Here is a 23091-nt window from a genome sequence, read left to right on the forward strand (position 1 = left end):
CTTTAGTCGGCTGCAAAACTTTTGGGCTTTCTATCTCTTTAAACTCTGGCACCTGGATGAGTTGACCACCTGAGGCATTTTGCCGCTTTAAATCTCCCCTCCAGCCACAACAGAAATTTATTAATTATTTGCCAAGTGTTTTTGGATGGAAGCTCATCAATTGCTGGCACAGCAAATTAACCTAATTTTTTTGCAGCCCAACAGCCTGAGGAGGCTGATTGAGACAAAGTGTAGAGTTACAAACAAACACACACACACACATAGAACAGCCTCACATGGCATGCTTTTAAATGCTACTCCATTTTTTAGAAAGCACACACATACACATATATATATTATATATATATGTTTTTCCTAGCACCCCTGAGTATTTTTGTGGCAGAGTCGAAGGAAACTTTTAGCACACACGACAATGAGAAAGAAAGAGAGAGATATATAGAGAGAGAGAGAGAGAACTCTACTGTAAGCTGTTTTGCCTTCTTTTGAAAATTTACTTTCCTGAAGATAAATTATATGAGCATTTCCCAAAGGTTAACGTGATAAATTTCCCGCCAACGTAAGCAAAATATTCACAAAACCAACCCAAAAAAAAAAAAAAATTTGAAGGAAAATGCAAGTCTGATGCCGACCAAAAGTTTGACTTCGATCTTGCGGGCAAGTTACCGAAAGGACTCACTCAACCTCTATCTTTTTCTCTCCTTTTCTATCTCTCTCTCTCTCTCTCTCTCTCTCTCTCTGCCTTTCTATATGTTTGTGTGTGAGATAAATTGTTTATGTGTCTGTGGGGAAGCGATTAGTGTTAATGGGTTTTTCTCTGTAAGAATGTGTGATTTCTGCCTTTGGTATTTGGTATTTGATTCAACTTTTGTGCACATTTTCATTGCTTTTCCATTTCGCGTGCATTTTTTTCATTTTCTTTTCTTTTTTACTGTGTTTTATTTATTTTATTTTTTTTTTGCTTTTCAACACTTTGGGACAACGCGACGTATGAGCAATCGATAAGTGCACACAGACAGTAAAGGCAGAGTGCGCTCAAGACATATAGACAGTTAGATAGACAGTCATATGGGGAATACCTACAATGATACATAGATATGTGCTTATATGCAGGCAGAGGCTGTATAGGGAACGGTAAGAGGAGGAGGGGTCAACAATTTTCAATTTCTTTTTCAACTGCAGCCATATAAAGTTTTGGTCGAAATGCTTGCAATGCTGAGATTGCAGTCGTGCAGCGATTTGCTTTTGCAAGGACATCTATGGACATGCTTGGGGGGGAGGTGGAGATAGAAGACGATGAAGAAGTGGAGACTACAATTTTCAGACACATAGCCCAAAAGTGGCCTGGGCCCATTGTTGTTGCCATTCGACTTTGCTCGGGAATTTCATGTTTAAATGTCAATTTCTCAACGAGCAAAAGTGACCAACATTGCCAGTTGCTGTTGTTGTTTTTCTGTTTGTTGTTGTTTCTGCTGGCTTGGCATTTGTGTTTGCTGCTTGCGCATTTTGCAGCCGACGTCGACGTCGCCGTCGCAGCTGTAATGTATGCTATGATTTTTTTTACGTTGCCAGCAAGACTTAAAGTGGTAGAATAAGGGGGAACAGTGACGTCCAGGGCTACATGGCCATGCATGGGCAGTTATTTTTTCAATTACTTCATTGTTGTACGTTGTGTGTGTGTTTTGTGTGTGTTAAACGTTGAATAAGACCAGATTGGTTTGTTTGCTGGGCTCGATTAGGTGTTGTGATTTGTTATGTGAGCTCTTTGGATTGGTAATAGAGATACATTTAGATATAGATATAGAAAGAGATATGGATATCGATAAAGATGATATATATATTTATTGGATTTAAATTAAAATCACTCTTCAATTTTCAAAATGTGTTTTTTCCATATTAAAACTATGTAACAAAAAATTAAATACACCTTTTGGCATTTGTATGTTTTCCACAACTTTTTTATTTTAGATATTTAGTAAGAATAATAGAAAATCATGAACTTTATGTCAATAATATGCGCTACTATATTACTATATTTGTCAGCAGATTCCTTTTAATGCGCTCCCCCATAGCCTATATATCGGAACAAGCAGCGACATCTCAATAAATCAAATGTCCACTGATTGCAAAAGTTCCTCAAAAAAAAAAAAACAAAAATAAAAAGAGGCTGAAACATTTGCCAGCTCCTGGTCGAAGTACCATAAAATCCCATTGACATGACAATGGAAAATGCCCACTGGAGTGGGGAGTGGGGAGAGGGAAATGGAAATGCGAGGAGGGGGTTGGCAATTAGCGGAACCCAAGCTAGCCGCAACACAACAACCCTTTCCCCCTTTGCAGTTGATGCTCTGTTGGTCCTGTGCTAATTTTCAATTTTCATGGCACGCTGCCTGCAATTGATAGGCAGTTGATGTTGATCCCCATGACGGCATTTAAATTGAGCTAAAAAGGCAGACAAAAATATATTTCCGGCAAAAGGAGGAGCTGTTGTTTTTAGCGGGGATTTCGTGTACATTGTCGAACCCATTTGGACATAAGTCGGCATTTTAATTGAAATGGGGGCACAATCAAAATTGCTGGCAAAGCTCACCGAAATGACTATTTTGAATAAATTAAATGGACCCTGGTGAAAATCTTTATTTATAACAGCTGCCACGAGCTGTTGATTTAAGTTAATAACCACCCCCCCCCCTCACCCACACTCCTCACCTGATCATCCCCGCACAAAAATATTAAATGAAACGCAGCAAATCCCATTGTCACCGGGGCCAAATGAAATTGCCAAATAATTGACAAGCTATTTGGGGCGTGTTGATTGGCAAAACTAATGCCAGGAGCAGGGCACAAACAGAAATCGATATACATTTGACTGATGGACAACGTGACGGGGACAGTTCAACAATGAAAATACTACCAAAAAGACAAAAAAAAAAAAGTGGAGAAATAAAGAGAAAAAGTCGAGAAAAAAAGTGCAGACAGACGTGACAAGACCGCATGAAATAAAGTGACATTAAGCCATTTCAATGCAAAAGGGATTTTCACGTTCCAGGATCTCTGCTCTCCCTTTTTTTTTGCTATTGTTTTTTGTCATCTATAATATACAATATATATAAATAGAGAGAGGCAGAGAGACAGCGTCACATGCTTCATGTAGATAAACCAAATGGCTGACACATTGTATAAATTTACTCCCTTGTTCTATCTGAGCTTCTCTCACCCCCCCTTCCATCCCACCCCACCACGCTTCTCTCGCCCCTCTCTTCTCATGAATTGCCAACGAAATCGAACCGAGCCCAAGAGCTCCATTGATGCGTTTTGTCTTGTTAAAATAATTGACAGGTGACCAGCCAGTTGGAGCTTTGGAGGGGTCACAATCGAGGGAAGGAGGCAGTCTCGGCAGCCCTGGTATTAGTGCAATTTATGACAATGCCCGACAAATTGCCAACATTGAAATTGATTGACAGACCGACCTGCTAAATCAATTGAAATATGACGAAACTATTTTTGCATTATTATTCAAAGTCTTCTATATATTCTAAATAAAGTAAGCTTACTTAGAGCTTCTGTCCATTACAATTTTGTAACTTAAAAGTTTGTATCAATAACTTCAAGTATTTTTATGGCCCTTTTTGGTTATCCGAGTTAAAGTTTGAATTCAAAGTGATTTAAAACAACTTTAGACAACTATTCCTAACTTACGTTCATACTCAAGCTTGTATGACTTTTATGTACTACAATATACGAATATTGTTGATCAGTATCAACAGCAGTGTCGATTAAGTCAATGTGTTAGAAATATGTAAATATTTACTTTTTTACACACCATTTGATGAGTTATAAATGATATGACTTTAAATTAATTTATTTGTCACAAAATAGAAATATTCTTCTTTTTTATTTTCCAAAGTACATATATAGTTTCCTTTAAATTTTATTTATATTTGACCATGTGGATACAAATATATCTTTGTTTTCAAATCTTTTCTCGAGATTGCTCTTTTTTATTTTTGTTTATATTCATTTATTATTTATTAAGAAACATATGCATATGATATAATAGTTTCATAGCATATGCTTTTCGGCCGGCATTTGTAATCAATCTTTGTACAGCTTTTGCCTTCTAAGTTTACCAACACCCAAATTCTTGAAATATCAAATATATATTTAAACACTTTCAACAACAACAAGAAACGGGTGAAAAAGACTTTTAATTGACTTGATACACGCTGAATTAAATTTACACAAAGCGCCAATCCTCATACCTGAATCTGGTTAGACTCATCCCGATCCCACCTCCTTACCCTAATTCCCTTTCCCCTTTGCCCCTTAATACCATATCCCAGACTTTGAAAGGCTTCCGGAATCCAAATGGCCAAGTAAATTTCTTATCTTGCACACAACGGAAGTGGATCACCAAAGTGTGTGTAAAACTACCAAGAGAGAAAGGGGAAAACATAGACGGAGAGAAAGAGCAGGTTTTTGTGGTTCTTAAGTCTCTCTCTATGTGTGTGTGTGTGTGTGGGTTTGTGTGTGTGTTAGTGTGGTATGTTGTTGTGCGTGTTTTATGCTTTTGTGCCCTGCGCCAAGTTAAATGCTAACTTATGTTTAGATTTTTGCCAAGCTCACAAAAAGGCAACACCAACAACTGCGTCGAGGCCACAATTTCAACATGTGTGTGTGTGTGTGTGTGTGCACAAAATTTGCCAGCTTTCGGCTAGTGCAACTGCAACAGAGGCAGCATTCAAATTGCAAAAGTTTTTTACTTTAAGCATAAAATATTTATGTCTGCATTAAGTTTAGTTTTAGCATCGTTTTGTTTCTTTTTGAGTTGAAGATTTCTACGGGTTTTCTTTGTTACTGTTGTTGTTGTAGTTGTTATGTTGTTGTTGCTGTTTGATGTTGCTTCTTAATATTGCCAACTGCAAGTTTGTCTTGGCTGCAATTTTATTAAAACGGCATTTACTTAAACCAAACCCAAGCACACATCTCAAGAGCTCTTGAAAACAAATTCTTGCATTCGCTTAATAATTATACAAATGTATTTTGATTAGAGTAATTGTTGCAATTGCCTTAAATAAATATATTCTTGTTTAATTCGCATTTCAAGTTCACTTCAACATAACAATTAGCAAAATACTTACTTTTGTTTAAAATTAATTCAAGTGATTTACCCAATTTCATGTAGATTTTCTTTGAGTTATTATTAGCTAAACAAAATTAGTTTTTACTCAAGTCCTTTTAAATTTTAGTTAAAATTAAACTATTGTTTTCTACTATCATACACTTTAAATTTGTACTACGCTGCTGCACACATTGTTAATTAATAAGTGTCTCTAGCAGCATTCGAAATTCATGATATGTGTAATTATATAATTTGGATTATTACGTATACGTATGAAGGCAGTATTCGATATTACACGTAAAGCTAATTAATTAAAACAAATGTGGCTTGTTAATTAATAACTAATGGCTATGATATGTCAGTTACACGTTTTGTATTATCGCAATAAGGAAACGCTGAAAGTGACAAAAAAATATTGACAGTTTGATATGAAACTGGCCAGACAGCATGGAATTAGTCAGTTCTTTTCACAATTTGTATAAATTTATGCATAAGCAAATCGTGTTTAATCAAATGTATCAATTATATAAAAAATAAACACAACAACAAAATAACTAACGGTACACATTAAAAATTCATATATTTTTTTGGTTAAGCTTGTTATCAGTTGAGTTGCGTGATTTTTGTGGTTTTCAAATTGTCAGCTGTCATTTGTCAGAAAAAAATAAAAAAAATTAATACAGTTTTTATTAATCAATTATGTAATATTATAAAGTAATACGTCTTTTTAAGATACACATTCTACAATATTATTATTTATTGGCATAATTTGTACAGTAAATAAATTTGTAAAGAATGTGATTTATTCAAAATAAAAATATATTTAGTTTAATAATTAATAATATTACAATGGAATATTTTCTTAGCAATTAATATTTCTAAATTAATTTGGCACTGCTTTTGATATTTGGTAGTTTGTAATTTGTAAAATGTCATATAAAATATTATATGTACTATAATTACAGCTAATATAATTATCGTAACTTTAAGGTCTACTTAAAACTATCCCAAGCAAATAAACGTATAAAAGACATGAATAAAAATGAAATATCAAATTAGAACCAAGGACAAATTTCATTGTCAATTGTCATTGTAATAATAAAAAAAAGTCTCTTCACTTTCTGCTTTTTTGTATCTCACACACGTTGTAAAGTCTTGTTTTAATTTTTTTTAATATTTCAAACTGCCTTTGTCGTATGTTTTTTCTCTCATTGTTATGGAACATTCCCGTAAACAAATGATTTCTGTTTATACACTCATTTCTCAGCATACTACCTATTAAACTTTTGTGGACAGGAAAATTTAATTAAAACCAAAGCACAGCTGCTCCTTCAAGGATAACACACACACACAACAACAACAGCTGACACCACAACAACAACTACAGCAACAACCGTATTTTCAATTATAACTCAAGTTTATAACGGATAAACTTGCAAAAGCGATAGAGATAGCAACAGGAAAAGTGAAAGGGATGGCTGATTGAAACGCCTTTTGGCTTAGACAAAAGAAGCAAACGGAAAAATGAAACAAATTTTCATATAATATAGACATACTAGGGGAAAACAACAATAAAGTGAAACACAGTGCAGAGAGATATTGGAAAATATAAAAATGACTTCAATTTCAGTTTCAGTTAATTCGGAAAAGCAGTTTGAATTTTTGTTCGACCAGAATTCGAAATGCTTTTCGCTTTGGCATTGTGAAATAAATGTACTAAACAAATCAAAACTTTTCGCATAACTTTCACATCAATGAATGGAGGGTTGGAAAAGGGGATGGCGATGGCGATGGGGATGGGAATGGAGTACAACATGTATGCCAAGTAAATCAAAATGGAAGGACAACAAAGTGGGGATTTATTGTGGGTTTTATAATGGCAAATAGTTGAGCAGGAAATGCTTACAAAACAACAGCAACAACAAGAGCAACAACAACAACAACAAAAGCAGAAGCTAAATTTCAAGCTCAAGTTTAAGCAGTTCTGATATGCCTGCTCTGGGGAGGACTTGCCATTGTCCTTTTCTGTGTTGTTTATCATGTGACTTGCCGCTTTCTGCGCTACATTTTCAATAGAACAATTTCAGTAGCTTTGTCCTGATGACGTGTCAACTCGCTCGAGCTGCAAACTTTGCACAAAATGAAGCGCCAAAGCGAAACCTTATCACAAAAAAATTACAAAAAAAAATACAAAAAAAAAAAATTAAATAAAAGAAACTGCACGACAAAGTTTCTTTTTATTCTTGCTTTAAATTGAATTAACTTGATAGCAGTGCGGAGGATAAAAAAAGCACTGGACAGTCGCTGAGAGGGGAAAAAGCAGAGGGGCTGCCGTGTGGCCTTTGCACCGGCTGAAAACTGAAAACTTACGATGATTTATTTGCTTCACATGGCAAAGTTGAGTGTCACTTTTTCGAGTTGAAAAAAAATAAAAGATACGAATGGAGAGGAACGAATGAAAGGCATAAGAATTACTGTAGATTGAAAGAGGAAAAAAGATCAGATATGCTATCAAGTTTACTCTAAGTAAATTGCAACTAAATGTGACCCACGAGTGGACAGCTTTCCAGTTTCAACTTCCTTTTGGTAAAGCCTACGGTTTTGTGGCATGACTGTAAGCCTTAAATTAAAGTTTACTGTGTCATACCCCTACTGAATGATGCCATTGATTTACTTAAGTAATTTTATCTACAGATACAAAAAGGGTGGTGAAAGCTCTCTCACTCTTCAGAGATTTTATCTCGCTTCTGTGCGCAACATGTGTAAAGCTATAAATAACTATGAATCAGAAATGAGACTCTCTATTCGAATTGCATATGATAATTAAACTCTTGAGTAGAAAAGAACGTAACGAATAATATTGTTTAAAATAAGCATGTTGTATTATGATATTTATTTTGTATTAAGTAAATGAAAAATGTTGATATAATACCACAATTTAAAATTAATAGGAATATGATTATATATCTGGTTTAATTGACAACATTTTGAGCTAGTTAACAACAGTGATACCCAGTTTAATCCAAGAATAAATCCAGCTAGGTAAAATGTAGTTCTATAGAATAGATTTTCAACTTTAATTAAACAGTTAAATAGAAAATAACTTAAGGAATAATTGTTTTAATGTTTGCAATTATTATTATTATATATTTTTTTCTTTTATAATGAATTATTGAATACTCCCAGACTAGACGATTAAAAAAAAAGTTATGCTTAAATAAATACATAAATTAATAGAGAAATTATCTATTTTAATAATATTGACGTAAAAAAGAGCCACTTGCATGTTCTCAACTTATTTTAAGCATTGCATTAATCCGATCTCAACAGGCTGCTTTAACAATTTGTTTAATATAGTGATGATGAAACTGGGTATTAAACCCGTATTGAAGTATACAAAATATGTAAGGAGAAAGAGAAAGAGAGAGAGAGCGAAAGAAAATGCTTAGCTGGTAAATTTGCTTTTACTGTTAACTATTCTGTTCCGGGCTATAGACCGGAAATGCAGTGACTGCAACATAACAAGTAACTAAATCATGGCGACACCTCATTGAGCTTTAACCACCGTATCCTAACAGTGCCTGCCGTCAGTCGTCTGCCGTGTGCAATGCTCCATGATCCATTAAAGAGGCAATCATTTTGTGGCTGTTTTTAAGGGTGGTTCTGGTGGCTTTGCAGGTGGTTTCGATGCTACCGAAAAAGCGTCAGCCACTTAAAATTTAATATGTAACGGGCCGATTGCCTTGGCATTAAAATGAAAAGCGACATCGTTTTGCCTGAAGATGCCTAAAAGACAGCAAATAAGCCTCTATACAAGAAAGCTTAACGAGCACACAAAGGGCCAAAGGAAACTGAGAGACAAGATATGAAACAGAAAGAGATAGTGAGAGAGGGATAGAGAAAGGAAGGACGCACAAAGCATCCTACTTGCAGTTTACTTGACTTGAAAGTCAAGTTGATGTCGCGCATATAAAAAATAATAAAAAAGAAAGAGTGCCTGGTACATGAATTTATTTCTCTTCACTTATTTTTCATCACAAAATGTCATTGAGGCGACAAGAGCATAGCCGAAAAGTCGCAGTCGCAGTCGCATTCTCACTGGCTGTTCAAATTCCAACAGAGTAGTGGCCCACACTTTGCCACCAACTGTGGCACTGTCGGTGTGGCAACATCACGACGTTGGCAGTGGCCCATCAGGCGTATGATGAACGCTTGAGATTTCAGTTCAGCGCATTTCCTGCAGTTCCCTCAACATCATCCTGCTCCTACTTCTATTTCTCCTTCTTCTCCTCCTTCATTCTCGACGACAAATAAGTTGAGCAACATTTTAACAAATTAGTTTTCTCTGATAAGCGATAAGCTGACAGTAACCGAAATGCAGAAGGCAGCGAAAACTAAATTCGAAACTGAGACCAAGACTCCGAAACTATAGAAGCTTCCCTTTTTGTTAGAAGTGCGATTGCAAGCAAATATAATAATAAATGTTCTTAAATATTAAATTTAAAAAAAAAAAATACAACAATTAATTAAAAACTCAGAATTGTCGAAATGCATCAATTGGTTATCAAAATATACAACAGTAAACTTGAAATTTTTAGTAAATAAAATTTAGTATCATTAAATAATTATTTTAAGAACACTTCTGTGATAAGCGAGATTATTATGATAAATCACATGGACCCCACGAAAACATGTATTGATGGAAGCGTCAGTGTCAAAAAATTAAAGTTTAAATATTGGACTGACACATCCTTTATAAATTTTATGAGGACTCTTTAAAGCAGTGTTGTTTAAAAGTAGCCTGTAGAATAAATTTTTCCTATCACATGTGATAGAACAGCAGCACTTTTGCTTTAAAAACCTTCCACTCAAATCTTCGTAGAATAATTCAAATATTACCTAGTCGGCTTGATATTGTCAAATGGCTTTATTTACATTTAAATACAGATAATAAATCATAGATCAATTTTTTGTGTGCTAAGTTATGTTTATCAACTTGCAAAAATCTGTATTTATTTTTTTTATTTAAAGAAACCATTTATCCTAATTAATATTTGAAAATGTAACTTTTTATTTTATTTTTAATTAAATATTGAACAATTTTTCACAAGGCAGAAAATATTAAAAATTGCGGAAAGTCCTTAGTAAGCCCATAAAAGTTGCAATAAACTTAGACATCAATTGAGGAGTAAATTAATTCAGTTTTGACCTAGCAAAGGAAATATATATAGTTATATATTCCCAATGCTCTCCATTTTTAGAAATGCCAATTAAATTTTGTACGTGCAAAGCAACAAAATTTCAAAAATTAAATCACTTAAGTTGCCCTAACAATTTAATCAAGAGTAAAGCTTTTTTAATATTAATGATTACAATATGTAAAATTATATTATAAATACAATACACTAAAGTTTCCAACGCCATGCTTCAACAAATCTAAAACAGCAGCTCAATTTTTTAACTACTTTGACCTTCGGACCACAGCTGGACAAATATTACCCCCCTCCCAAAAACATCCCTGATCCCACCTCCATTTGGTCATAATAAATTTTGGTAGCATGAAAACTTTTCGCTTGTCAGCGAGCTAAAAAAATGTGTGTAGAGTAGAATTTTGTTGTTGACCGCGTTGAAAACTGTAAACGAAAAATAAAAAACAAAAAACAAAAAAAATTCGAGCAAAACTTTTCTCTATACTCGTACATGTGCAGACATATCATTCTTTATGTCTCTGTCTCTGTCGCTGACTCTATATCTATCTTTGTCTCTATATATGTGGATGCTTTGTTGTAATATATTATGGTCAGTGGCGAGTGAAGCAGCTCGGCAAACTCGGCAAACTCGGAAAACTCAACAACTCACAGTCTTCATCCATGCAACCCCGCACCGCAAAAGTTTGAAAACAATGCCACATTAACACATTTGTTGAACGTATAATCAATTTGTAATTTGTTGCCGCAGCAAATTCGTGGATATAAGTCCACTATAAAAGACGTAGAGTTGTTGCAACAAACGAAAAAGTTACCCCCCACCCCACCTTTTGCTTTCTCCTCTCCCTCATGCGGCGTCCAAAAAAGCGGAAACTTTTATGTCAACAAGAAACTTACACACAGTACTCGTATGTGAAGACTATACGAGGGGGTGGGTGGATAGAGGGGCATCATCTTCTGCACATAAGCGTCGTGGGATCCAGCAAAATAACAAACAAAATGCACAACCAATGAAAAAGTTACAACTTTATGCTACACTTTATGCTACACTTGCAATGGGGCAGGGGCAGACAGTGGGGGTTGAATAGTTGTACTTTTAAGGGGCTGTTTATGTGCGTAATGCCACCAAGAAGATTGACAGAAAGTTGCAAAATTAAGCACAACTCCAGAGAGCATTAAAATTGCAACTGAAAAATGTACACATTTAATACATTTATTTAAAACTAATTTCAGAAAAAATAGATAATATATTATAAAGTAAAAAAATGCAAAAAAATTATAAGAAAACAAAAAGAGAATATTATTAAATTTAAACTATCATATTTCAATAACTTTCTCAAATGCATATTTAATAAATATAGTTCGAAAATATATGCTTTTTTTAAAATACTAAATTCTAACTATTCAATTAACATTTTGTCATTTACTTAAAAATACAAAAATAAATGATTTAATTTTATTTATTTTGTAAGAAATCTACTCAACTAAAGAACATAGCACTTCTTTTATAACTATTTTAAAATATTTATATATTTTATATAAATATATATATATATAATTTTTTAGCAATTGCTGTCAATTCAAAATGTTGAAAAATATATATCAACTCAACTTTACATTAAGTGTCGCTAAGGTTATTGTCAATTTGTTAGTCTACTTTGCAACTTGAAGTTATGTGACATTAAAAGTAATATAGCAAATAATAAACAAAACAAAGTATTCAAAATTAAGGCAAGTTTTTATATTGCGTTTTTCGATTATTTTCCATTTTCGTGTCAATACGACAAGGTATTGACAGGTTTATTTAACAAACATGTTGACAATATGCGACCGAAACTCAGATAAGAAAACTTTCATAATTTATATGATTTGCATGCCAAGTTTGTAGTAAGTATATAAATATTGTGAGAGAAGATAACACACACACACATACACAACTCATTTCATTTCATTTTACACTTTCGCACACACGCGCCATGCAAATTGAGTGCAGCTGCTATCAGACGAGTCGAAAAGGGAATATAGTATAACGTGTAGAAGAGGAGCAAACAGATAATGCTTGATAAATGTGCGAACAATGTGTAGAGGCCACACACACTAAAGGACGAAGAGTTAACAACATAAAGCGCCTTTTAACAGCAGCAGAAAGCGGCTCGTAACCCGCACTTTGACTTCCCCTCCTCCCAATTTCCCTTGTCGCCTTGTGCGGCTTTTTATATGCAAATTTGTTAAGGGTTAACATTTGGCTGAAGGTCAGTTGGCAATGTATTTGTATTTGGTATTGCCACAATATATATTGTATATCATTTTTTTTAAGCGACAAAATTGATTGACATTTTGCACCCTTAAGGCCGTTTTCAATATAACATACGACTACCAAACGACTTCCAACCACTCCTGCCTGCCAATTCAAGAGATGATTTTCTGCTGATAAACCCTTTAAGCCATTTTTAGTTTATTGTTGTTATACAACAGAAAAAAAGTAGAAAAATAAAAAATAAATAAATAAATTTTCATATAAATTGAATGTGAGCAGTGGATGAAATGTGAAATGTGTTGCCTCCGGGCCATTTCATTGTGCGTGTTGAAGTTTGACAATGGCCGGGAATGTGACGGGAAATGGGGAAACCCAGTACACAGAAGTCTATGTGAGAAGTGGAGAGTGGTTAACTTCACTTAAAGCCTTTCAACCGATTATTAATGCGACAATCTGCTTTTAATACTGCCTTTTAAATTTGTGCAGTTTATTTCTATATTTTACATGGAAAAGATAGCAGATTTAATAGATGTATTAACAAGAAATTTATTTATGGAAAGAAGATCTTGAGGTATTATAAGTTATTGTATTTGCTCCTAGTTTATTTTAATTAGATTATTTTTTTAATGCTATTATTATGTTATTGTAATTTTATGTTTTCTTAGAAAGGTGTTTTTTTGTAAAAGGTCATGTAGCATAAAGATCGTTCTGTTATTCTCTTTAAAATTATATCGATTATCTATATAAATCTGTCTTATCTCAACTTGTATTGTGTAAACCTCTTTTGAATCATAGTAATAGATTACGTTTCTTCTTATACAATTTTATTTTGATAGTCAGATTTTCCCAGAAATTTGCTCTGTTAAGTAACATTACATTCTTTCACTCTCCTTTATATTTATAAATTAACAACACTTCAACTCAGACTGCATGAAATTTTGTTAAAAACTCAAAATGAAATATTTTTGAGTAGATATTAGATAATTGCCATATGTCGCTCACTTTTTCAGCATTTTCCCAAGTTGTTGTAATTTTCCTGGTGTGTCTCATTCAGCTTAATACATTTTTGTGCGCCTCCTCAAGTTTGTCATTTAAACTGAAAAGTACTTTCAGTTGTTTCATTTTAAAAACTCTGTGAACTTTTCTGTTTTGACTTGATATGACGAGACGCAATATGGCAGCTCGTTTACTTTTTGTCTGCCTGACATATGGCAAATTTGTTGAATTAAAAATTCTATATGCATATAATTTTTTGATGCTAAAGTTTATTTTGTTGTTTTGTAAATACAAGAAATATTTCAACATTGGGTGTTTGCACAAATTTGAAATATATTTTTGCACTCCAGCAATCAAATTACTCATTAATTGAACGTAGCGAAATGCAACGAGAAGATGGGCGAAATAGCCCACCAAATCTATCAGAGAGATAGAGACAAAGAGAGAGAGAGAGAGACAGAGTCGAAATCCAAAGCGAATGTTATGGAAATGCAATAAAAACAGAGCAGAGAACCAATTCAAAGTTCCGCACTGCGATAATTCATTAGAAAGTTCAACGGCGCGTAAAATTGAATTATGCATTTTGTAGATGATTTCGTTTTCGATATTTTTGAAAATTTCGGCACAGCGTGCTATTCGAAATTGTAATTAAAAATATGTTTACATGTTCACAACGCGAATGCCATCACAAGCTCAACAATAATATGTTATGCACATACGTAATTAGAGTTTTCCATTTTGAACAGCTTATCAACGCTTTTCAGTTAGATATTGGATATTAATGGAATCGATTGCGATTGGAATAATTGATGTATAACTAAATAACTAATTTATTATTTTGCGAATCCAAGAAGTCCAACAGACTCTTTATAGTATAAATGGTCCGAAATATCAGAAACAGTCTCTTAACGAAGTCATACAATTTCTGATCTGAAGCAAAAATATTCTTCTTGAAAAAACACATGAATTTTAATTGAATTTTAATTCAAGATGACTCAAAGGCTGGCAAAATATTAAAATGAATAATATTTATAGTTTTACAGTTTTGCAAATGATTATATTATTATTTTTCTTGAAGGTTTCATAATTTGGATTTAGAAAATTTATCATAAGCCTTTTATCATTAGTCGTTAAATAATATCTTCTCGCATAGCCTTGTTTTACTTTAGTTGGCATCAATAATTTTTTACAATTCTTCGCTACAGTTTCTCCATTGAATCTCTCGATTCCTTCGATATTACATTAAAATGCAGTTAGATATCTGTTGGAGTAATAGGGCCATTCGTTTAGTGTGGAAATCATTTGCTGTTTAAGCGTATAAACCATGGAGCCACCTGTAAGCCGCATGCCAAACGTTGACAGACAACGCTTAACGCGAAAATCCTTTAAATCGCTTTCTCTTTCAGCTCGTCCTGTTCGTCCTGTTTGTGCTGCTGGTCCGATAGCCAAGCTAGTTGAGCACTTGAATCTGATGTGGCTTTTTCTCTTCCCATTCACCAGGAGTGGTAAACAAAAATGTGTTTCGTACGGCATTTCTACGGGCTTCCATGTTGCCAGCTTAAAACTGAATCCTGTGGCAAAGCAAAAAGGATGTTCAACTTGATATCCAACAAGCAAATAGGTTTCCTTGACTTTTTCTCGAGCTATCATTGAAGTGAAATCTATAAAGGCTAATTGACTGTTTGATAAATAAAAAGATAGAATATTCATGGACTACGCTTAATCTATAAGCACTTTAATCAATTTTATTTTAAGTTGCAGAATTTCTGTTTGATTATTGACAGAAAAATATTTAAAATATTTGAATAAATAACATACAAATATGGAGCACAACAGAAAACAGAGAACTGCGACAGAAACGAAAGAGGTTGTTTGGGAATTGAAATTTCCTTTAACAGAATGAGGAAAGGGAAGTAAATAAGCATTCAATTGCGTTTATTATTACAGCTGGATTTTGAGTTAATATGTAAATTGTGTTTAGTTTGAAAAACAATTTCTTGAAATATGCATAATAAACAACAACTGAAAAAGCACACGTGGCGTATACTTCATTCAAATGTCGAATTTTAAAAATCTATAGCAAATTTGTTGACAAACAAAATTTAAGCGAACAACATTTAGCGAACATAACATGTGCAGCAACAACAACAAATTGAAGGCACAAAATGATTTTCTACGCAACATTTAACAGATGCGCACACAGACTCACACGCCCACCACGCCCACATTTTCGGCCATTGAATCCGCCCATAAACACAGAAAAAGGCCAATTGGTTTGGCAGCAAAAAATAAAAAAATAACGGGTAGCAAAAAAGGCAAAAGCGGCTTTGATGTTATTGCCGCAAATTAGCTAGAAATCTTTTTTGACTGTTTTTGGTTGCACCTTTACCATTTACCTTTTGCCAGCTTATTGACCCTCGCCCTCTACCCATGATTACTTACCCACAGCTGTGCATAGGAAATGCTTAGGTACATATATATATATATATATACTTAGATATAAATGGCTGAAAAATAATTTAGCTTAAATTGAGTGCGAGCATGTGCAGAATTTCAAATAAATTTTGTTGCCCTCGAACTGAAAACGAAGAAATTGAAGAAACTACACAGACGTTTTCCAATATATTTTCTTCATTTTCTTCATTTTCTTTGCAGCATAGTTCGGGGCAACTTACCAAGTGCATGTCCAATGTGTAAGCGGATTTTTTTCTTCATATTTATACCCTGTACAAATAAGACATTTACTTGCTATTTTATCGATGGGGAAAAAAACACTCATCTTTTTACTTTATATTTTAAAAACCTATCAATTTATCTTTCAATACAGGGCATTACCCAATCGATCATTATTATATGGCAAACAACTAGTAAATTAGATGTTGAATAAATCCATCTACTGGTGATGTTTTTAAGCTATTTACAGGGTGTTACCTAACAGATTATCATTAAATAAATGATGTTGTAATTATAGGGCTTCAATTATAATGATACAAATTATTTTTCAAGTATGCCAGTCGATCGACATTATGAAAATCACACAAATATATTATTATAACAAACTTCATTGATTAATAATATTATTCATTTCGAAGATATGCTTATATTTATTTATATCAACATAACAGTTGATGATCAGTTTATACCACAAAATTAAAATCAATCATTATTATATAAGAAAATTTGTCAATTATCATGAAAAGTAGTAAAATGTAGTTTTAAAAATTGTTTACTTTTCTATCGAAGCTGTTTACAGGGTATGGTCTAGACGGTGGACTTACTTCTGTGATTTCCCGCTGCTTTTCTTGGCAGCAGCAACAGAAGCAACAAATTTTTGCTGCTTCAATAGCTCAAATACTATTTTATGCTTAGTTGATTATTGACTGCAAGTGGAAATTTACTTTTGCTCCATCTTCCACGTTCGAACTGCAAAAGTAGACGGTGCTCGATAGACGAGTAGACGGTGCTCGGTGCTCAATTCTTGATTCTTGATTCAGAACTCAGCTAGCACTCGATTGCATTCAGCTCGTTGTTGGGTTAAGTCTGGCAGAACGTTAAAAATTGGCAGACAGTTTGTTTGTTTTTCAACTTAACGCGGAAATTGCTTCAGCAGGAAAAACTTGTAAACAAATTGCTAAAAACTATGCACACAATTTGTGAAGCTTGTCAGCCTGAATTTTCGGACCTTTCTCTCTCTGTATATTTTATTTTCCACTTATTATGAAGTTCTTGTTCTAGTTTTTTGTATTTTTTATTAAAGATTTTTGTCTAAACAAGTTTTAGCACATTTAAAAAAAAATATTTTAACAGTCTCTGTCCTAGATAAAAATAATTTAAACTTAATTATTTTGTAAGCTTTTTGTCACTAAACAAAAGTCAATGGAAAATATAAAAAAGGGTAAAGAGAAAACGAAATCAACATGAACATCTCTTAAAGGTTTTGGGACTAGAAACAATTTGCCAAATCAGCACTTACAAAAAGGCAGAGAATTAAGGAGAAAGAAAAAACTTAAGACATGCAAAAAAAAAAACACAAATCAGTCTAGATTGCCGATTGTAGTATACCCTGTGCTAAAATTTAAGATATGGCTCACATTTTTTCATTGCAATGTTTTCGTCGACTGCTTAGTAAATACATGACACTTTTATAAACAAAGTAAAACGATAAGCACTCAATTCTTTGTCAGGAAGTTAAAGCAGGAATTATGCTATTCTATATGCCAAGCCCATTATTGTTGCAGAGTATATAAATATTTCCGGTAACAAAGAAATCAAAAGAAAAACACACAAATACAGAGGAAAACCACAGAAACACATGCAAGCAAGATGAAAACTGTCTGACGGACGACGAATGCGGAAGCGAGCAAAGATGAAAATGGAAATGGAAATGGCAAGGTTGGAACAGCTGGAAAACGCACTCGGAAGGTCTTCAGGGTGCTCCACTTGTTGTTTCTTATATTAAAATTGAAGTTCGTATTTTTTATTTTTACTCTCCTTACGTTTTTTTTACTCTTGCTATCTTTCTCGCTGTCTTCATTGTTGTTGGCCAGCTGTTGTCGCGTGGGCAACCGAAAAAGAAAAAAACAAAAGAAATGAGAAAAAAAGGAAAATATTTTAGTTGGCTGTGGAAATCAAATTCTCAGTTGGTCTTAAATTTGTCGTCTCGACATGTCCCTTTTGGCCGATTGTCATTGCGGTGTCTGGCGCTGTCAGTTTCAGTTCCGTTAGCTGTCAACATTTTTGACTTTCTGTCAATGGCGACAGCTGCAACGATCCTCTGTCTCTGTCTCTCACTATCTATATCTCTCTCTTTCTATTTCTTAGCCAAATATCAAAATCAAATGCCATTCAAATTGAATTTAAAGCAATAACATTCTCTGTAAACTTTGATTAATTTATTGTGATTCTTTCAACAGCCATAAGGTCACAGCTAGGCTGACAAAATAAGCAGCGTAATAGCTTTTGTAAGGTTTTCCTTTTTTTTTGTTTTTTTTTTTATGTTTTTTGTTCGACTTGCATAACGAACGCAATGCATCTTAGGAATGCGGCCTGTGGCTTCGTTAACCCAGTTTTCCACATATGCTTCTCTCATATGTTACCCTCTTTTTGGTTGCCATGAAAGCGCATTGAAAGCGAAAGTTTCAAGTGGCAGCAGGATATGCGGCTGCGGAATCTAACGGGTACTAGACGCACAAATGTGAGCACACAAAAGTGTTGCCTACTTTTGTGGGTTTTCACAACATTCTACGTTTATACGTCTACTTTAATTGTGATTAACTACGGAAACTTGTTCAGGTACTAAGCCAAAATGTTGACATATACTGCATCAAATAAATATGATAATAATAACGTTGATAAAATTAAGCATTTTGATTGTTTTCACTTGAGGAAAAGCCTTAAATTGGTTTACCTGAATTGGAGTGCAAGTCCTTTTGGCCATTGTTAGCCGAGTTCTTGTTGGCTGCCAAAAAAAGAAAGAAAACAAAGCCAAGAGCAAACAACATTTTCTATGGTCAAACAAATTGTAATGCTGTCAAATTTAATAGCAACTTGAAATAAATAAATGAATTATAAGTCTGGAAAAATACGAGTAGTTCTGCTGTGTAATTTACACCTTTTTTTGTGCAACTTTGTTGCGCAAAATTTTTCACAGTCTACAAAAAAGTTTTTTTTATTTTGTATTTGTCAATTGTGTGAGCAAAGTTTTTAAATTTTAATATTTATATGGCTCATGGTCAAAAGCGAAAAGTTTTTTGTGTTGACAGCGACATGTAATTTATTTTCTAATTGCTGTACATTTTTGTTCGGAAAATTAGTCAATGACAGACGAGAAATTCCATAGAAAATATGTAGAAAATTTATGGATATTTATATATTTTTATATTAAAAATAATAATAAAGAATTGCATTTAATCGCTTTGTACAATCTATAAACATTTCGTCATGTCCAAGTTTTTTGAAGGTATTTTCCTTTTTCCTTTGAAATGATTAACTGTCCAATAAATTCGTTAAAGTCAGCCCACTTCCGGTGTATAGCCGAAGATAATAGTCTCTGTCTTTATTCCTTGTACATAAGCCAGGAGACTACCTTAACTCACACTCAATTAAATTAACTTATTTTTGGTCAAATAATTTTACATAATACCAGCCAACTTTGAAGCTCATTAATTTAACTTAAGAGTTCAAGGCAAAAAAGGCGACCAAACTGGCGCCAACAAACAGGATGATAGACCCAAAGGAACTGGATGCCAGGTGAAAGAAGAAGCTGAAGAACGTATACAAAAAGTAGCACAAAAGCGGATTTTCATTCAAGGTGAAAGCAATCAATCAATATTCATGAAATCAGATTTAATTTTAAGCGCATTTAAGTTACGCCCAATGTCGACCGCTCGAAATACCTCCGCCTTTTCAGGGAGGTAATGATTCTGGCTGAAAATTGTTGGTTGACAGTGTGAGAGGTTGATAGAGAGGGGGCAGGGCAAGGAGAAGGTGAAAGGAAAAACAACAATCATTGGCAGGGCAAACGACGATGTCGAACCAAATGAAACTGTTGAGACAAGGCAAAAGTTGGAGGAACATCATTAGAAACTCGTGGGCTTTTCTGGGGATTTCTCTCCGGAAGGCAGGCAGAATAAAGTGAAGAGGGAGGGGTTGGTTGTGGGTGTTGTTGGACTGCCCTGTAGATCTTTCAGAGCACGCTAATTGTATGGCAACTGGGAATTGTTGAGCAAATGCCTGCCCCACCTGTCCGTTGAGTCCTTTCTGGTTTAGAAGGAGGCAGAGGGGAGGAGGAGGAGGGAGGAAGGAGGAGGTAGGAATGAAGCATGGTTGCTGTCAAGTAGCTGACGCGCATAAAACTAAGCTGCCAATTCAATTTTGTAATCAGAGTGGCATGAAAAATTAAATAAAACATGCAAATAAAATTATTACGCGTAATTTGTTGACGGCGCCCAAGGAACTAGCAGAAGCCAAAGACAACATTTCAATTTGAAGCGGATAAAAAAATAGGTACCCAAAGTAAAAAAGACTTAAAGTTGCGGTTGAATTTGTTGAGGAAAGTTAAATATGGAAAGTACAAAATAGAAAATCTACAAGCAGCTAAACAGATCCGTATCTATGTATAATCTGAACTCATAACAACCTTTATCTTTGCTAGTGAAATTAGTCAGCATTTAAAAACAGAAAATATTGTTAAAGTCAAGTATTTGTTTTGACAAAATATAATAATCAAATATATGCATTTAACTTTTTGAAATAATTAAATCTCATAATTTATTTTTATAAGAAACAAATAAATAAATTCTTATTTGTCAAAAAAATTACTTTACTAACTGGTTATAAACATTAGCGGAATCAGCCAAATATATTGGAAAAGAATATTTGGATTTCGATTTGGAAATGATTAAGCCCAATTTTATTTTGTGACGCTGTCTATAACTCGTCTACTTCTAACTGAAAAAAAAAAAAACTTTTCTCAATTGATCTCAAAAAAACAAAAAAATATATATATATTTTTAATATTATATAGTAAATTAATACCACAAACTGAAGATACTCTCAATAATAACTGCACTTCTGACAACACTTTGCATTTAATTTTCCACTACAAACAGCAAGTTTAATGGAAATTCGAGTAAACAATTTGTTTTTTTTTTTTTTTGTTGCATCTTTGTCGTTTATTTATATAAAGTTGCTGTTATGTTAAGGCTTAATTAAAAGGTAATGGAATGAAAATAATTCATAATAAAATAAAACAACAGTTTCAAGCGCATACAAACGCTGACCTCTGGGCTACCACTTCATAGCCCCGTGGTTATGAATATGCAGAGCGAAAGAGACAGAGAGTGTGTGTGTAAGAGAAGGAACGAGGGAGATATATAGCTTTCGGCTCGAACAACACCATAACAAAAGCAAAGTTAATGATGTCTTTAATTAAGTTTTTATCCGACAGTGGTTTAATTTTTTTAGCAACAGTTTTATCTGCTATTTTTTGGTGCTACCTATGATGGAAAGCGGCTTGGCTGAGAAAAAGAGAGGGAAAACCTCAAAGTTAACGCTGAATTTAGCCAAGGCACTGAGGAGTTGCCCAACCGCCTAATTTAATATGTGTGGCAGCCCCAATTCTCAATTGATCTGGGAAAGTATAGAGAGAAAACTTAACTTCTTTTCGCCATTTTCAAAGTGGTAGCTCATTTTTACACATGCTGACCCTTTTTTACTCTCCCCTCCCGCAATGTTTGTTGTTTGTTGTTTGTTGTTGACCCTTTTTTGTTGTATTCTCCATCACGAAGAGATTTGTAAATTTGTGAAGCATTTTTTAATGTGCTTAATTTTATTTCAGTTTTGTGCTTTTGTTTTATAGATGGGTGAGTCGAGTCTCTGCTCGTTTTGACCATCATTCAGTTGAGTTCAGGACATGGACATGTGTTGCTGGTAAAAGTTTGTCGTTGTCCTTTCCTTGTATTTCACACAAGCGGCTTTATTGGTCAGCAGGGGTTAACACAGTCAAAAACAACAGCAGCAACAACAAGAGAAATATAACAGTTAGTTTTGTCAATGACCCTGCATTAAATACCCTCTCTCTCCCATTTTCCATTTCCCTCCCATTCTCCATCGTTGAACGCGTCCCTCGCGGAGGGTTATTTGTAGGTTTTGTTTTTGGCTCATGCATCGCTTTCGCCTGTGGTTTCGTTTGGCTTGGTTTGGTTTGGGATTCGGTTACGGCTTTTTATATACGGAGTGTGGGGGGATTCAGTGTCCGTTGGCGGGTGGAATTCCCATTTTGCGCTTATTTAGTGCGCTAATGGGGCGTATGTGTGATTTGGCAAGTGTTTAATGAGCTTTTCACCTTTCACTTCTTTTTTATTCATACCTCCCTTCAGGTGAATCATGTGCATACTGGCAAAGGCGAAGAGGAATGTGAGTGGGTCATGAATATCATATGCATAGATAGCTAAAGTAGAAGTTAAACAACAACGAAACTTGACTGATGTAGATAAATATCTGAATTATTTAACGATATAATTTATAATTTTAAAAGCTATATAAAAAAAATGACAAAAATATTTTTAAACAGTTTGTCTACCTAACGTTTTTCTACTTTATTCATAATTATAATTGTTTTATAGTCAGGAAACTATTCGACTGTCCACTATTCAGAAAAATCTTAAACAACACTGGGTATACTCTCAATAATTTTCTTTTCTATCAAACCACTTTTATATTCTATAAACTCTTACAATATTAGCATATTAAGGGGTGTTCCAGAAATGTAAGCTACCCCTAAGTCCGACCAAAGGTATATGGTTTTTTTGCTGGTTTATTTAAACATTACCAACTGTTTCATCTTTTTAATTGTTTTTATAAAAATTTGCTTGTTTCACAGTTTCAGATTTTAAAAAACCCCTTTATGCAGTTTTCTGTTTACTCTTTAATCAATACTACTATTACTATAACGTATAATTAAATTCTTAGATAAAATAAATAATAAAAATAAATGCTCTTTACTATAACAT

General features: G+C 33.9%; 1 long non-coding RNA gene across 1 annotated transcript; it reads left to right on the plus strand.

Moving 5' to 3' along the window:
- Nucleotides 1–12062: 12062 nt before the first annotated feature.
- Nucleotides 12063–15302, plus strand: LOC117781611. The gene is made up of 2 exons (XR_004617184.1): nt 12063–12213; nt 14986–15302. It is a non-coding gene; the product is annotated as an uncharacterized LOC117781611 (long non-coding RNA).
- The last annotated feature ends 7789 nt before the right edge of the window (nt 15303–23091 follow it).

This window comes from Drosophila innubila, assembly GCF_004354385.1.
Source record: "Drosophila innubila isolate TH190305 chromosome 2L unlocalized genomic scaffold, UK_Dinn_1.0 4_B_2L, whole genome shotgun sequence".
NCBI lineage: Eukaryota > Metazoa > Arthropoda > Insecta > Diptera > Drosophilidae > Drosophila > Drosophila innubila.